This window comes from Neovison vison, chromosome 13, assembly GCF_020171115.1.
Source record: "Neovison vison isolate M4711 chromosome 13, ASM_NN_V1, whole genome shotgun sequence".
Classification (NCBI taxonomy): domain Eukaryota; kingdom Metazoa; phylum Chordata; class Mammalia; order Carnivora; family Mustelidae; genus Neogale; species Neogale vison.
In genome coordinates, this window is record NC_058103.1 from 78,212,591 (window position 1) to 78,229,613 (window position 17,023).

The window sequence follows — 17,023 nt, forward strand, 5'->3', positions numbered from 1 at the left end:
ATTCCTAATGTTTTCTTTTAAGGATAATATGCGCAGAACTAAAAGCAGGCTATATTGATATTTTTGTTGACATATTTTGTAAACTCCAGACACTGAAGTAAAGCAAAAGTCTTGATTTGGTTTCTCAGAAAGAAGTATTAGCATTACTTCAGGGAAGGCTGAGAGGGGACTTACCTGCTTATAATCTCACCTTGTCCAATAAAAACAAATGTGAGAATGAGAATGGGCTTTTCCTCCACAGAAAAATGAAGCAGGCTATTAACTAAGTAGTCCTTACAAGAGTCACGATTTTCATAGTGCAAAGATTTGGGGCTTTTGAAAAATCACAGAACTGTGAAGGGACACCTAGACTCTCATTTAGATCTCTCAAGACACAGAAGAGTGGCTAATGATTTTTATTTACAGACACACAGAGCTTGGATAGTAGGTTTAGTGCCAAGGTTTTTTTTTTGTTTTGTTTTGTTGTTGTTGTTGTTAAACTGTGAAGTTGGAAACTAACATTCAGTGACTTCTAACCTTTACATTTAGGTGATTTTCTCCTCTGCTTTCAAGATCTGATAAAACTGGCCAGTGTCAGATGTTAAGCAACTTGCTTTCCAATATTCTCACTGGTATTTACCTTTTAAGAGAGAACACCATGGGAGAACAGTGATCATTCCAAAGACATGAGTACCTAATGCTTAAATCTAGTTGTAAGACATGCCACCAGTCTATGATTAGGTTTCTTAAATGGTTGGTTCAACTTAGCTTGCTTCCTTCCTTCCTCCCTCCCGCCCTCCCTTCATTTATTACACTGAAATCTCTGGTTTGTTACACCATCTTTATTAGACTTCTGTCAGTCCTGCCTGGCCCTCTGTGTAAATGTGTACAGCTTGACGAGCACTGTGGGAAAGGGGCTTGTGCCTCAAGATCGCAATGTGATTATGCTTTGATATCAGAACGCAGAGTGATGTTTTTTGTATGTGTTGTATTATGCTTATACGGTAGTTAATTGGACCACAAATGATGTACTTCTTAATTATTCATATATTTCTTTACTATAGGAAAAATATAGAGTAGATTTCCAGCCCAACTCACCAGCACAGGAAAGAACACAGAAGGCCAGTCAGGCCTGACAGTAGCTAAATTTTCAGTTTTATTTTGTTTTTCCTGGGTCTTGGTTGATTTAAATTGGGCAGGGCAAATCCTCTTTAGACAGAAAAGCAATCACCACCTAAAACCAACTGAGCTATGGAGGAGGAGTCCTGGACTGTTATCATTTGTGCTCTAATTTTTTTTTAATTTATTTTTTAAATTTTTTTCCAGTTTATTTATTTTCAGAAAAACATTATTCATTATTTTTTCACCACACCCAGTGCTCCATGCAAGCTGTGCCCTCTATAATACCCACCACCTGGTACCCCAACCTCCCACCCCCCCGCCACTTCAAACCCCTCAGATTGTTTTTCAGAGTCCATAGACTCTTGTGCTCTAATTTTTATGATGATTTGATCAAACTGGGATTCCAGTTTATACTACTGAACAGGACCCCTCGGTTCCACTATTTAAGACTTTAGTTCATTGGATGAATATTTATTAAACCCATGGTATGTGTCAGACCATGGGGACACATGGTACTTGTGGGTCTTGGCTGGGGCTTGGCATGGTAAAGATGTCTAAGGGATGCATTCTTTTTTTTATTTTTTAAAATTTTATTTATTTATTTGACAGAGAGATCACAAACAGGCAGAGACGCAGGCAGAGAGAGAGAGAGAGAGAGAAGGAAACAGGTTCCCTGCTGAGCAGAGAGCCTGATGCAGGACTTGATCCCAGGACCCTGAGATCATGACCTGAGCCTAAGGCAGAGGCTTTAACCCACTGAGACACCCAGGCGCCCTAAGGGATGCATTCTTGATGGCCATGATGAAGTGTGATACCACAAATTTTAAGAGTTATCCATACTGTGGAGAAGTTAAGATTTGATTTCCAGACTTGTCAGAGAAGTAGATGAGCTTGACAGGAAAATGGCAAGTAGTAATTTGTCATCTTCTGTTGGAGAGGAAAAAGCAGTAAGTCAGTGACAATTCCCGTGTAATGGCATCAATCTTATAGTGTCATCTTCTAGGTAAACCCATTATATCACTGACACCAACAAGTAGGGATAAAACAAACGGCAATTATAACTAACACTTATGTAGCACTTACTGTGTGTCAGGCATTGTCTAAATATTTTGCCTGTATTCACTCAATATTTACAATAACCATATGAGGTAGGTTTTATAATCATGGTCTATATCAGTTATTTTTAAAGTACTTTTAAAAAATTTAATTGTGTTCAAAGACACATAACATAAAGTTTAATGTCCTAGCCATTCTTAAGTGTACAATTCAATGGTATTAGGAACATTCACATTGTTGTGCATTGGATCTCCAGAATTTTTTCATCTTGTAAAACCTACACCCTCTACCCAATGAAAAACAACTTTCTCTTTATTCCTTCCTCCAGCCACTGGAAACCACTATTCTACTTTCCGTTTGACTGGGAAATTTGAGGTGATCCATATTCAGGTTCACTGATTCTTTCTTCTGCTTGGTTGAGTCTGTTATTGGTGTCCTCTATTAAATTCTTCAGGTCAGTCTATATTCTTCAGGCTAGGATTCTGTTTGTTTTGATGATTTCTATTTCTTTGCTGAACTTCTCATTTTGTTTATACATTGTTTTCCTAATTTCATTTAATTGTCTGTGTGTTCTTCTAGTACACTGACCTTCTTTTTTTTTTTTTAAGATTTTATTTATTTATTTGACAGGCAGAGAGGCAGGCAGAGAGAGAGAGAGAGAGAGAGAGATGTGGAAGCTCTGTGGTGCTTGATCCCAGGACCCTGGGATCATGACCTGAGTCGAAGGCAGAGACTTTAACCCACTGAGCCACCCAGGTGTCCCTACACTGACCTTCTTTAAGGGGATTATTCTGATTTTTTTTTTTTTTTGGTCCATAGATTTCCATTTCTTTATATTCAATTATTGCCACTTTATTCATTTCCTTTGGTAGTGTTATTTTACCTGATTCTTCATGGCCCTTGACTCTTAGAGTTTATATTTGCATATTTGAGTAAGTGGTGTCTAATTCCAGACTTTGTAGGTTTGCTTCAGCAGGGAAAACAGCTCACCTCCATTGGAGTACTAGATTGGTCAGGTGGCAACATTTATGGGTAGGTGGGGCTTCCCACAGGATTTCTAGTTGGGTAAAGCCACTGCTTGTGCTCTAAGATCAGAGGGACTGATCCTGAGTGGGTTCCATGAAGGGGCAGGACTATAGACTAGGATCTGCAATTGCTCACAGTTGAATAAGGTGTCAGGCTGAGCTCCCTGACCAGATGGTGCTACTGGCTAGACTTTGTGTTCATGCAGGGTTGTAGACAGGGCTTTGTGATTAGGTGGGACCTCAGCCTATGCCTTATGATCAGGCAGGACCATAATGTATGCCCCTTAAGTTGGGCCGGGTCACTGTCTGGGCTCCCTCATCAGGTAGGACTGCAGGCTATGCTCCATGACTGGCTGGGGTCTCTGACTAGATGGGGCTGCAAGCTGTGTTTTACAATTGGCAGTTCTGTAGGCTGAACTCTGCTGTAGGGTGGAACTGTAGGCTGGGTTCCCTGATTGGGTGTTACCATAGACTGTGCTTTGAGTCTGTCCAGACTACTGTTCAGGGCCCTGGTTTTGTGGGGCCAGAGACTATACTTTAACTGTAAGGTGGGGCTGCTGGTTTGGGTCCCTGCATAATAGGGCTGTAGGATGAACTCCATGGCTATCTGGGGTCTCTGGTTGGGTGGGGTTGGAGGTGATACTCAGCAATTGGGTGGAGCTGTAAATTTTCTTCTCTGCCTAGGTGGGATCATAGGATGGGCTCCACAGTAAATACATCTCTTTGGCTGGGTACCCAAATCAGGCAGAACTGCCTACCAAGCTCCCAACCAGACATAGCCACTGACTTGGCTATGCAGGTTGGTAGAACCCCCAGTAGGGATCTCTGTTCCCATGCTGCTGCCAGTAGAAGTGAGGTCCATTAAGATCTGAGTGCTGGTGCTGTACACCTCACCTCCTATCTCCATCTCTATCTGATCCTCAGTGGTGGAGCCCTGCAGATTCCCCCAGTGATCCCCATGAGACAGGACCTGAGTAGGGCTCCTGGGAAGTGTCCTGCAATGCTGGGAGAGCTAGATGTCTACCTTGGTTTAGTTCTCTTTTTCTCACTGGAGAAACCACAGACCCAAAGGGCCATCTTGGTGAGGCACTATGCCAGCCTTGGAGAGGGGGATGTGGTCAGAGTGAAGCTGCTCCTGTTGTCCTTCTAATGTGTCCTTCTCAGTCTCTGTGCTTTAGCTTCAGGCTCTGGTTCTGGGATTTTCACAATAGCGTCCAGTCTGTAGGTGGTTGCTTGTTGGTGTTCTTGTGAGGCAGACTGAAGCCAGGGATGACCTGCATTACCATCTTGATGGCATCACTTCTGAAGTCACTTTTTTTCAGAGAGCATTTCTGTGGCTTCTACCAGTTTTCTGGGGATACTGCCTACCTGTGACCTCTTTCTCTGTTCCAGGATTTTTTTTTGAACTTGAATTGCAAACTCTGGTGAATACCATTTATGGTTTAAATTTTCAGGAGTAATTTTTTGTCTTTTCTTTTGAGTTAGTGCCATGGATAACATAGGCGTTCCCTTTGAGCACAAAGATTTGTTCTTCCTTTAGTTTTATACTAAGGATTCAGCCCTTTGCTGCCTTAGTTTTATGAGAATGTTAGATTCCCCATGTGGTCTAATCTTGGGATCAATAATGATGTCACAATAAATAGTGTTAGAGTCAATGAGATTTGGTATTATTACCCAAACTCATTTGGTATGGAACCCCACTTTTCCAACCAACATGCATAATGTACTTAGAACAGATGCCATACAGAATCCACTTGGGAAATTCTGGAATAGATGTCTCTACAGCAACTGCTGCAAAACCTGACATCACCCTGCTTCCAGTGTTTTGGAGTCAGGAAGATGTACGAAGCACAAAAATGATGCTAAAAATACTATCCCCATAGGAATAAGCTATTTATATGTTTCTCCCTTTCAAAAACTTCTGTTTTTTTAAATTAACTCTAATCCAGGGGACAAAATAGCCTTCTTTCCTATGCTAAAGTAGGGAGTTTACATCTAAACTTCTGTAGTCTTTTTCCAATATCCTCAGTTTCTTCTTGATTATAAAAATAATTACATGTGAATATGTATCACATTTTATATATTGGAGATCATACTATTTGTATCTTTCTTGAGAAACACCTCTGGTTTTACATTCCTTAAAAAAATGTTATTTTTCTTAATGACATTCTGAAACACAGATTTATTATAAATTAATTGACTCTTCTTTTTTTTAAAATTTAATTTATTTTTTTGGTGTTTCAAGATTCATTGTTTACACACCACACCCAGTACTCCATGCAAAATGTGCCCTCTTTAATACCACCACCAAGATATTTTCAAATTTGAGTGGAGGTCTGAAGGTGTGAACTCTCCCTACCCTGCAGGGATTTAGGGGCTGACTGTGTAAAGCTGTGAAACTGCAGAGGAACAGGAGTAAGACTCTCTCCTCCTATCTGAACTCTTTCCAACTGACCTAAAGATTAGCTGAATTTCAAATCTTATTTCAATTTCTATAATTCCATTTAAAACTAACTCATTCAGAACCATATGATCCTCTCAATTGATGTAAAAAAGCATTTGACAAAATACAACATCCGTTCCTGATTAAAACTCTTCAGAGTATAGGGATAGAGGGAACATTCCTCAGTATCATAAAAACCATCTATAAAAAGCCCACAGCAAATATCATTATCAATGAGAAAAAGCTGAGAGCTTTCCTTTAAGGTCAGGAACATGACAGGGATGCCCACTCTCACCACTGTTGTTCAACATAGTGCTAGACGTCCTAGCATTAGCAATCAGACAACAAAAAGAAATAAAAGGCATCCAAATTGGCAAAGAGGTAGTTAAGCTCTCTCTCCACAGATGCCATGATACTTTATGTGGAAAACCCAAAAGACTCCACCTCCAAATTACTGGAACTCATACAGCAATTTAGCAATATGGCAGGATACAAAATCAATGCACAGAAGTCAGTTGCTTTTCTATACACTAACAATGTAACTGTAGAAAGAGAAATTAAGGAGTCAATTCCATTTATGATAGCACCAAAAACCGTAAGATACCTAGGAATAAACCTAACCAAAGAGGTAAAGGATCTATACTACAGAACACTTATGAAAGAAATTGAGTAAGATACAAAAAGGTGGCAAAATATTCCATGGTCATGGTTTGGAAGAATAAGCATTATTAAAATGTCTACCCTAGCCAAAGTAAGCTATACTTTTGGTGCCATCCTTATTAAAATACCACTGGCATTTTTCAAGGAGCTAGAACAAACAATCCTAAAACTTCTATGAAACCAGAAGACCTCGAATTGTGAAGGGAATATTGAAGAAGAAAAACAAGCTGGGAGCATCACATTGCCTGACTTCAAGCTATATTACAAAGCTGTGATCACTAAGACAGCATGGTATAGGGACAAAAACAGACACATAGACCAATGGAACAGAATAGAGACTCCAGAAATGGACCTTCAACTCTGTGGTCAACTAATCTTTGACAAAGCAGGAAAAAATACCAAATGGGAAAAAAAAAACAGTCCCTTTAATAAGTGGTGCTGGGAAAATTGGACAGCTACATATAGAAGAATGAAACTGGATCATTCTCTCACAGCATACACAAAGATAAACTCAAAATGGATGAAAGACCTCAGTGTGAAGACAGGAATCTATCAAAATTCTAGAGGAGAACATAGGCAGTAACCTCTTCAATATCGGCCATAGCCTCTTCTTTCAATACATGTCTCCAAAGGCAAAGGAAGCAAAAACAGAAATGAAGTATTGGAACTTCATCAGGATAGAAAACTTTTGCACAGCAAAGGAAACAGTCAACAAAACAATGAGGCAACCCACAGAATGGGAGAAGATATTTGCAAATGACATTACAGATAAAGGACTGGTATCCAAGATCTATAAAGAACTCAAACTCACCTCAAAAAACAAATAACCCAGTCAAAAAAATGGGCAGAAGACATGAACAGACACTTCACCAAAGAAGACATACAAATGGCTAACAGACATATGAAAAAATGCTCAACATCACTAGCCACCAGAGAAATAGTTCAAAACCACAATGAGATAACCACCTTACACCAATCAGAATGCAAAAATTAAAATAGGAAAGAACAGATGTTGGTAAGCATGTGGAGAAAGGGGAACTCTCTTACACTGTTGGTGAAAATGCAAGCTGGTACGGCCACTCTGAAAAATGATATGGAAGTTCCTCAAGATGTTAGAAATACAGCTACCCTGTGACCCAGCAACTACACTGCTAGGTATTTATCCCAAAGATACAGATGTAGTGAATGAAAAGAAGGGGAACATGCACCCAAATGTCCATAGCAGCAGTATCCACAATAGCCAAACTGTGGAAGGAGCAGAGATGCCCTTCAACAGATGAATGGATAAAGGTGTGGTCCATACATACAATGGAGTATCACTCAGCCATCAGAAAGGATGAATACCCACCATTTGCATCCACATGGATGGAACTGGAGGGGACTATGCTAAGTGAGTAAGTCAAGCAGAGAAAGTCAATTATATGGTTTCACTCATATATGGAACATAAACAATAGCACAGAGGACCACAGTGGAAGGGAGGGAAAACTGAAGGGGGAGATATCAGAGAGGGAGATGAACCATGAGACACTATGGACCCCAGAAACCAAACTAAGGGTTTCAAAGGGGGCAGGGTGGGGGACGGGGTAACAGGGTGATGGGTACTAAGGAGGGGCATGTGTCGTGATGAGCACTGGGTGTTATACACAACTAATGAATCATCGAACACTACATCAAAAACTAATGCTGTACTATACAGTGGCTAACTGAACATAAAAGAAAATAAATAAAACCAACTCATTCAGAAACCCTTTTAAAAAGCTGTGTGGCATTGGCAGTGGGGAGGTCTTACTTAACAGTGTTGTGGACAGCAAGATGTCTTAGAGAACACATGTTATACCACTCTGAGGATGGAAACTCTGGTGTCTCCCCGCCCCACCCATACGTGAGTGCCCCAGTGGACTAGCAGTCCAGGGACTGGCTGTGAGGGTAACATGGATGTGGAACTAGGAATGGTAGGGATCGTTGTCTCTTTTCTATTCCATCTTTAGCTAGAAGATCTTGATTAGTAACAAGTGTAACTGAAAAATCCTTTGGCTTTTTTTTTTTTTTTTTAGCTCTGTTTTTCCCAGGACAATATGCTATAAACAAGGCAACTGAAAAGAAAACAGAGTATTTTTCTGCATCTTTGTCTACAGATTATGAGAATTTTTGAATAGGGGACATTTTTGCAGTGATGCTTTTTCTTCCCCCCACCCTGCACTGAAATTATTATTTAGCTGGCTTTGGCCTTCAAAGCCATGTGTTGGGTGACAAGGCTTTCCTAGCTCTTAAAGCCCATTAGATAACCACTTAGTTCCAGTCTGTTAATGAAAGTAGGCCATCTGAGGTCTTTCTACCCCTGCCATCCCTCCCCTAAGTTGCTTCAGTGGAACTGAAAGCTCCATGGGGAAATGCAGCCAGTAGTAATAAAAACCCTAGAGCCTGGCAGATTCAGGAATAGCAAGCATGTGTTTAGAGGCCCTTTCCTGGCAGGCTTCATCCCCAATCACTTGTCTGTCCAAACCTGACAGGGGTGAGACTCACACACACCCGCTGGCACACAACCTGGAGTCTTTGAATTCTCCGTCATTTAACAAGAATAAAGTGAGGGCCAGTTCAGGGCCAAAGGCTCTCCAACGACACCAGAATAAACCAGACTGATACAGTTCCTGCCTTCAGGGAGCTTACAGTCTGGAAATGAATTTGTTTTCATAAATGTGAAACTGTTGTTGAATAGTGACCTTTGGTAGAAAATAAGGATTTTTCCACCAAGAATTTTTTTTGAATTAAGTTTGTCATGGATGAGTCGTGTCTTAGGGCCAATCCTGTCTAATCCCAGCATGATTCATAGTACCCTGGTACTTCTTTCCTGCACCTCTCAACAGATTGCTTTGAAGTAATCCACTCTGCAGCTGAAAACATCTGATCAGATGGAAACAGGTTATGCTTTCTTAGACAAAATGTTGACTTTTAAAAACATCAGTTTAATTTCTTAATGAAGTGGCATGTGCTATTTCTTTACTACCTTGGTCTGTTTCTGGGGGCCTTGTGAATTTAATGCAGACTCCTATTTTCTGATGATAGCTCCAGGAGTTTCCCACCAATGCCCCATCCTGGTAGGTGGGCAGGGGCAGATGTGTAAGCCAATCCAGCTGTGGCGTGTGAGGCTCCAAGGTCTGGGGGGTGGAACCATTCACTGCCTGTCAGATGGTGGTGGCCTTGGACATCTCAAATGATGTAATCCAGGCTGAGTTGTACTTGGCTTGTGGACCTTCTGGTTAATTTCAAGACCCTAGCTCTGTTATTATTGCTTTAGGACCGACCCATGGGGAAAGAATCTGCTTGGGAGGGACGATACCCCTTTTGCTTGCTTTGCAGGATGGACTTTCTTTGGAGAAACAGCTGGGACACAGGGAAAAAAAAATGTATGTTTTGTTGAAATCTAGAATCTTTGCTTTGTTAGGGAATGTCAGAGATACTGAGTCCAGCCCCCCTCTTACTGAGGGGGAGCCTGAGTCCTGCAAGACCTGAGGGTCAGTGGTGTGCAAGGCTAGGCCTGGAATCATGTTTTCTGACTCTCTCTTCAGTGCTTCCTCTACTCTGCTTGATAAGTGGCCATGGCAATTGTCACAGACTTGGAAGAGAGAATGGCTATATCTTCTTAAACAAACAGTTTTCACCCCACCCCTCATCAGGCAAGTGTTTGCTTTATTTGGTATCTAAAAGAGAAACATTCCACAACACTCAGTACAATAGGACTATGGGGAGAAAATCAGCTCTTACCGAGCACTAATGTCATAGTTGTGTGTGTGTGGATGTGGGGGGAGGTTCCCACAGATTAGGCACTTAGAAAGGGCAGACTGCCTCCTGGAATCATCTAGAAGCTTGAAGCTCCCCGCCCCCCCACCCAGCAAACACTCCTACCAAACTGCCACTGAGCAAAAATTTAAATATATACTGTCCTGGTAAGATTTCCAACCAGATTTCTGGACCTGAGGGGTTTGGATGAAGGTCAGAGAAGTCTCTGAACTGAATCATGGACTCTTTTTAAGGACATGCCTTATCCCAAACTGTTATAAAGCCTGGTTGATTTTCATGGAATGTTGTGTGGGCTTGTGTGCACTACTTATATGAGTAATTTACTTTAAAGGTACCCTATAAGCTCAGAATTTTTTTTTTTAAGATTATTTACTTGTTTATTTGACAGAGAGAGCAAGAGAGGGAACACAAGCAGGGGAAGTGGGAAAGGGAGAAGCAGGCTTCCACTGAGCAGGGAGCCCCACGCCGGCCTGGATCCCAGGACCCTGGGGTCATGACCTGAGCTGAATACAGATGCTTAATGACTGAGCCACCCAGGCACCACTAACCTCAGGATTTTTAATAAATATGAACTGTTCCCAATCAGGGACAGAAACAAACAAACACACAAAACCCAATGCAATCCACCATTGGTTAAAGCCCTATTTAGGAAATTCACATTTGAAACTATGTAACTACTGGCACTGTGTACTTTTGGGGATGATATTATCTGATGACAATTTATCATTGTCAGTGAGATACAGGACTGTGTATTTTTTTTTCAAACTCTGTTGTGATATGGAAACAATTATCTTGTCAAGTCCAGAAAAAGTTTAGTTCTGTCAAACAATATAAGAAAACTCACAATGAAAAATTTGGAAAGTGACGTGAAAGAGTGCATCTAATCTCCAGGCTTTGATGACTTCATGGATGTGGTTACCTGTGAGTCCTTCTCAACCTGGCATGGCAGTTCCTCTCCCCCTTGCCTTCCAGATGTGCTCTATGGAAACCGAGGGAGGGGTGGGTGCAGGGGCCATTCCTCCTGGCTCCTGCTAGTGGGTTTCTGTTAATTACACAAATCAGGAACAGATGTGCAGAGACTGAGCACCTCATATTTATTCCACAATGTGTTTTCTTTAAATGACAAATGTTTTTTAAGGCCAAAAGGAAATATCACTATATAATTTTTTTTGCTACAACACTCAGCAAAAGGGGGTGGTGTATGTGTCTCCAAAGAGGTAGTCCATTCTGTCATTCGAACAAGGAGCTAAGCCAACAGTCTCAGAGTAGAAAGCCCTTTGTAATTGTTTAAGAGTCTTAAGATCTATTTAAACGTGGCATTCTATAAATCATAGATTGTGTGTTCCTCAAACTGTTGGATTGTAATTTGTAACTGGAGTATTTTTACTCTATCTAAAATGGCTGATAAGGTTGATAAATTACTCCCACAGAGAAGTGAGCAAGGAGGAACTTTCCTTAAATGGTAAAACAGTAAAATTGGAAAAATGGGAAACTCTTCCTTTTTTTTCTCATCTGTGAAGACACTTATACAGTTCCAAACAGACTAGTGGTATATTGAAGGAACATGGCTTTTCTCTCTGATTCAGAATATTGGAGATGGGAAAAGAAAATTTGGAAGTGGGGGGTGCAGATATGGCTGCTCCTAGGAGTACAAGGGCTGTAGACAAATACTTTTTTTTGCAGAGCTTTTGTTTATATACACCATCTGAGTTACCCAAAGTCAGAGTGCTGCCACCATTTGACTGGTCTGGTCTAGTCTCAAGCCAGAATGCTTTCTACAACAGAGGCTCCAGAGAGATAATTTTCCCTCCTTTGCCCATCTAGTCTCTTTGGGGCATCTGGTCAACCAACATGTAGGTGTATGTGTGTTTGAGATGGAGGTGGTGCAGGTAGGTGGTAGACGGCTTGAGCATATCAGGAAGGGGATAAACTAGGACAGGTTCCTTGTGGGTCATCATTTGGACTAGTGTGCCCCTCCCAGCTGGTCCTGGTCACCAGAGGGGACCTTAAAAACCTTCTGAGGGTATATAAAGGCCTTAAGGAGAAGTGGAATAACTATTTGAGTAGTTAGAAACCTCTTACAAGGGGAGGAAGAAGTCTGTTGTAGAATACTGCCCGTGACTTTAATTTTTGTGGAAGCCCCCAAACCTCTAAACTACATTAAACCAATGCACATAACCCAGGAATGTGATTTTTTTTTTTATTCTTAAGGTGAGTGACTCAGGTTAGCACATTTTGGTACAGTGTGAGGCAAAACTAGAACTAAGGAGTGATTAAGTTTATAAGAGGAAGATACTTAACTAAATCAAGATATTCAGTTTTCTTTAAATCTTATTCTCTAGTTTTGTACTTATTTCATTAACATAGTATCTTATTATAAAAATAAATAGTTGTAGCAATAAAGAATTATATTTTCCATGAAAATGATCATTAATGGATAAATACACCTTTTTCTATATCCATTAAACCTATACAAACCTTTTTCTATATCCATTAAACTTGAAGCTTGGATCCTTGCATGCTCTGTCCTCCCAACTTCCCTCCTTGTTCCCTGCCTCTTCCTCCCTCTCTCCCTCCTTCCCTGCCTTCTGTACATAATAATGGTGTTCACTAACTGAGCACTGTTTGTCAGATGCTGCTGTACTGGCATTTATTCATTTCATTGAACACTAAAGGCCTCCCTCAAATCCCCACTTTATAACCTAGGAACCTAAGACTCAGAGAGATAGAGTATCTTACACAGTTCTGTCTTCTGACTCCAGTGTTCTTATGCTTAGGACCCCAGCATCCTTGTGTTGAATGCCTGCTATGTGTCAGGGACTGAGGTAGATCCTTGGGCTCCAATAGATGGATAATCTTATAACATGCTCCCAAGGAGCTCCCATCCTATGGGATGGGTCTAGAAACCAGCACATAAATAATTGCAAGCTGATAATTATGAAGCGGTGAGGTGTGAATGTCATGGGACTACCAAGGAGTGGCCTAGAACCCAAGCCTAGAGGGTAGGAGTGGGCAGGGCTCAGAAAGTCTTCCTAGGAGCTCTGTCCCTGGGCTGACCCTTCAAGGATCAATCATAGTGAAACAGCTAAGAAATAAGAAGATTGACCTCCTGGCAGGGAAGACATCAGGAGGAGTCACAGAGGTAAAAATGGCCTGGGCAGAAACAGAAACTACCGTGCATGGTTATTGTGGTGCCATTTGGAGATTAATTTGATGTGGGGTGTTGGAGAGAGGGAGAAATACCAGATTTCTGGCTTGGGTTCTATGGTAAGTGTAGCGGTCAGAAACTGATATAGGGAACATAGGAAAAGGGCCTGGTTAAAGGAGCATGAGAAGGAGTTCGCATCTGGACATACTGAGTTTGAGGAATGGTGGCACATCCTGAAGGCAACATCTTGTAGCAAGTTAAATATGTAACAGTTACAAAGAGTTGTGTAAAATAATTAATTAAATATTTATAGAACACCTACTATTGGCTCACACTGCTCTAGGCACTGGAGTTACAGATGTAAGTCTCTGTTTCATGGAGATTACATCCTAGTGGGATAAAGGCAGATAATAAAGAAATAAATCAGTAAGATAATTTCAGAATTGTTATTAAGAAAGAAGAGATTATGCTGAGTGAAATAAGTCAAGCAGAGAGAGTCAATTATCATATGGTTTCACTTATTTGTGGAGCATAACAAATAGCATGGAGGACAAGGGGCGTTAGAGAGGAGTAGGGAATTTGGGTAAATTGGAAGGGGAGGTGAACCATGAGAGACTATGGACTCTGAAAAACAGTCTAAGGGGTTTGAAGTGGCAGGGGGGGTGGGAGGTTGGGGTACCAGGTGGTGGGTATTATAGAGGGCACGGCTTGCATGGAGCACTGGGTGTGGTGAAAAAAAATAATGAATACTGTTTTTCTGAAAATAAATAAATTGGAAAAAAAAAAAGAAAGAATGGGCCTCAAAAAAAGGCTCCTTGAGGAGGTAACATGGGAGGTGTGAGCTGAGTTCTTAGAGGAAACTTTCATATGGTTAAAATACTCCAGGTGAAGGGTATAGCAAGTGCAAATCTCCTGAGGTAGGAATGAGCCTAGACATAGAGAAAGATAATCAGTGAAATAAAGGGAGGAAGGGAGGCCAGTGAGTGAAGCTGAAGAGGTGGGCAGATATGGGATCAGGAAATGCTATAGGCTGTGGTAGAGTGTGAATTTCATCCCATGTCCATTGGAGGCTTTGGGCCTGAGTCAGTGTTAATGGTATCATTTTAAATCAAATGTCCAGCATACAAGTTGTATATATTGTATACTCTCAACTATATAAAGTGATGTGAGAAAACAGCCTTTAAGGAAACTTGCCAAGTGGTATCACTGATTGAGAGAGGCAGTTTCAGGTTGCTGGAGGTGGGTGTAAGGGATGGGGTGGCTGGGTGATGGACACTGGGGAGGGTATGTGCTATAATGAGTTCTGTGAATTGTGTAAGACTGAGGAATCACACACTTGTAACCCTGGAATAAATAATACCCTATATGTTAATAATTTAAAAAGATGCGGTTTCATGCAGTGGTCAGTGTTATGAATGCTGATGTCAAGGTACCAGGCTGGAACGTGGTCCTGATACTTGCTTAGCCAGCGCTTCTCAAACTTTTATGACCTTAGGACCCTATCTACCAATATTTTTCATATAAAAAATTAAAATGGAGAAAACACTGAAATAGTTCCTTCATTAATTCTTCAGAAAATAATGAACCCATGACATATTTACCTAAACGGCATTTTTTAATGAGAAAATAATTGTATTTTCAAAAATGAAAACTAAGTGAGAAGAGTAACTTTTTTAAAAAAAGATTTTGTTTATTTATTTAGGAGAGAGAGAATGAGCAGTGGAGAGGGGCACAGGGAGAGAGATTGAGGCAGACCCCTCAGTGAGCAGAGTGCCTGATTTTGGGCTCTATCCCAGGATCCGGAGATTATGACCTGGGCTGTAGATGCTTAACCGCCTGAGCCACCCAGGCACCCCCAAGTGTGGCACTTTTTTATACTTAATCTCTTACTATTTGGCACAGTAGGAGACATCTGCGTTCTGATACCTGCTCCTGTATCCAGCTGGGTATGACCTCACAAGTCATAGACACTCATTGGAGAACTAGAGTAAAAAGGGAATATAAATAACTGTTTAGTATTGTTGTGAAAATAGTCTTGATGTGCAGATCCCCTGAGAATTCCTCAGGCCACACTTCAAAAATCTTTGTGCTACAGGTATGACATTGGACAATCTCCTAACAGGTCGGATGGGCATCAGTTTCCCCATCTTTATATTGAGGGCTTCTAGTAGTACCAACCCCAGAAGGCTCTTGTGAGGGTTTAAGGAGTCAGTATATGCTAAGCCTTTAAAATGGTGCCTGGTACATAGCAGGTGCTCAGTAAGGGTCAGCTAGTGTTCTTTTTGTTATTGTGATTCTGAGTGGCAGTAAAAACTCTTCCAAGGGGGAGGGCCTGGGTGGCTCAGTGGGTTAAAGCCTCTGCCTTCGTCTCAGGTCATGATCCCAGGGTCCTGGGATCGAGCCCCGCATCGGGCTCTCTGCTCAGCAGGGAGCCTGCTTCCTCCTCTCTCTCTGCTTGCCTCTCTGCCTACCTGTGATCTCTGTCTGTCAAATAAATAAATAAAATTAAAAAAAAAAAACCTTTAAAAAAAACTCTTCCAAGGAATTGCAAAAACTCGTTTAAACTTTATTTTCACTGACTTTTCCCTTCCTGTCCTCTCTTGTTCCAGTTGTGAAATGAGGTTTCAGATCTAGGCAACTTGCAAATGCTGCTGCCAAAGAGCTGTGGGTTTTAATGCTGATTTGTTTGTGATGATGATAGTACTTCATGCCAGACCATTAGCCCCTCATGTCATAGTTTCCCAGATTCTTTCTTTCTTCCTAATCCCTGAAATCATCTCTTCTCCATGAGTGGCCCCCGAAAGGTGGAGGAGATGGAAGAAGAAGTGATTTGATAGCTTCCGGTTTTGCTTGGGGCTACAAGACTTTAGTTGGATGGCTTCTCCCCTAGAAAATTTTCCAAACTGTAATTGTGCCATAAATTGATATATTGGAGGAATGAAAGTCAGATGCCATCATCAAATTCTTGAACATTTGTGTCAGCTTTTTTTTTTTTTTCTTTTTCTTTTTGGATAGGGGCAAGTGAAATTGTTGATCTTGGCTTCATAGAGGAATTACCTGAAAAAAAAAATTAAACTATCAATGCCTTTAACATCCCAATCCCAAAAGATACTAACTGGCCTGGGGTGCAATATGGACTCAGGATTTTAAAAATCCTTCCAGTGTCCTAAATCTCACCAGGCAATGACTAAAACAGAAGGCCACACATTTCCCTTTTTATATTATAAAATATAATGAATCTACAGAGTACAAAATACATAAATGTCAGCTTAACAAATTGTTATAAAATGAGCATCTATGTAGCCATAATTGACTGCAAGAAACAGATAATTGCCAGACCCCCAAAGCTCTTCTTACGTTTTCTTAGTCATGCTCTTTTTCCAATGGTGTAGAAGTAACCATCACCCTGAAATTTTACAATCACTCTGTGGCTTTGTTTTATAATTTTTCCATATAAGCTTGAATCCCTAAACAACACAGATCAGGCTGACACATTTTAAAATTTTATTAATATGGAATCTTCCTTCTTTGTCTGGCTTTTTTTGCTCAACCATATGTATTTTTTTAAATTCACGTGTGGTTTTATAGTTCCTTACTTTTCATTATTCTGTTGTATTCTATTATATCAATATATTACAGTGTCTTTCTCCATTCCACTCCTGATGGATGTTTTTGGTTGTTTCTGGTTTGGGACTCTTACAACCAGAACTGCTGTGAGCATTTTTTTATGTCTCCTGGTGCATGAGGGCGGATATTCTGTTGTCTGTGAGCTGCTATGTGCATGGGACTCT

The 17,023-nt window shown here is 40.9% G+C and overlaps 1 protein-coding gene across 4 annotated transcripts in view; it reads left to right on the forward strand.

The window, feature by feature from the left end:
• Positions 1-17,023, forward strand: part of ATP8B4 (ATPase phospholipid transporting 8B4 (putative)) — a 278,437-nt gene that overhangs the window by 236,470 nt on the left and 24,944 nt on the right. The window lies entirely within an intron of this gene.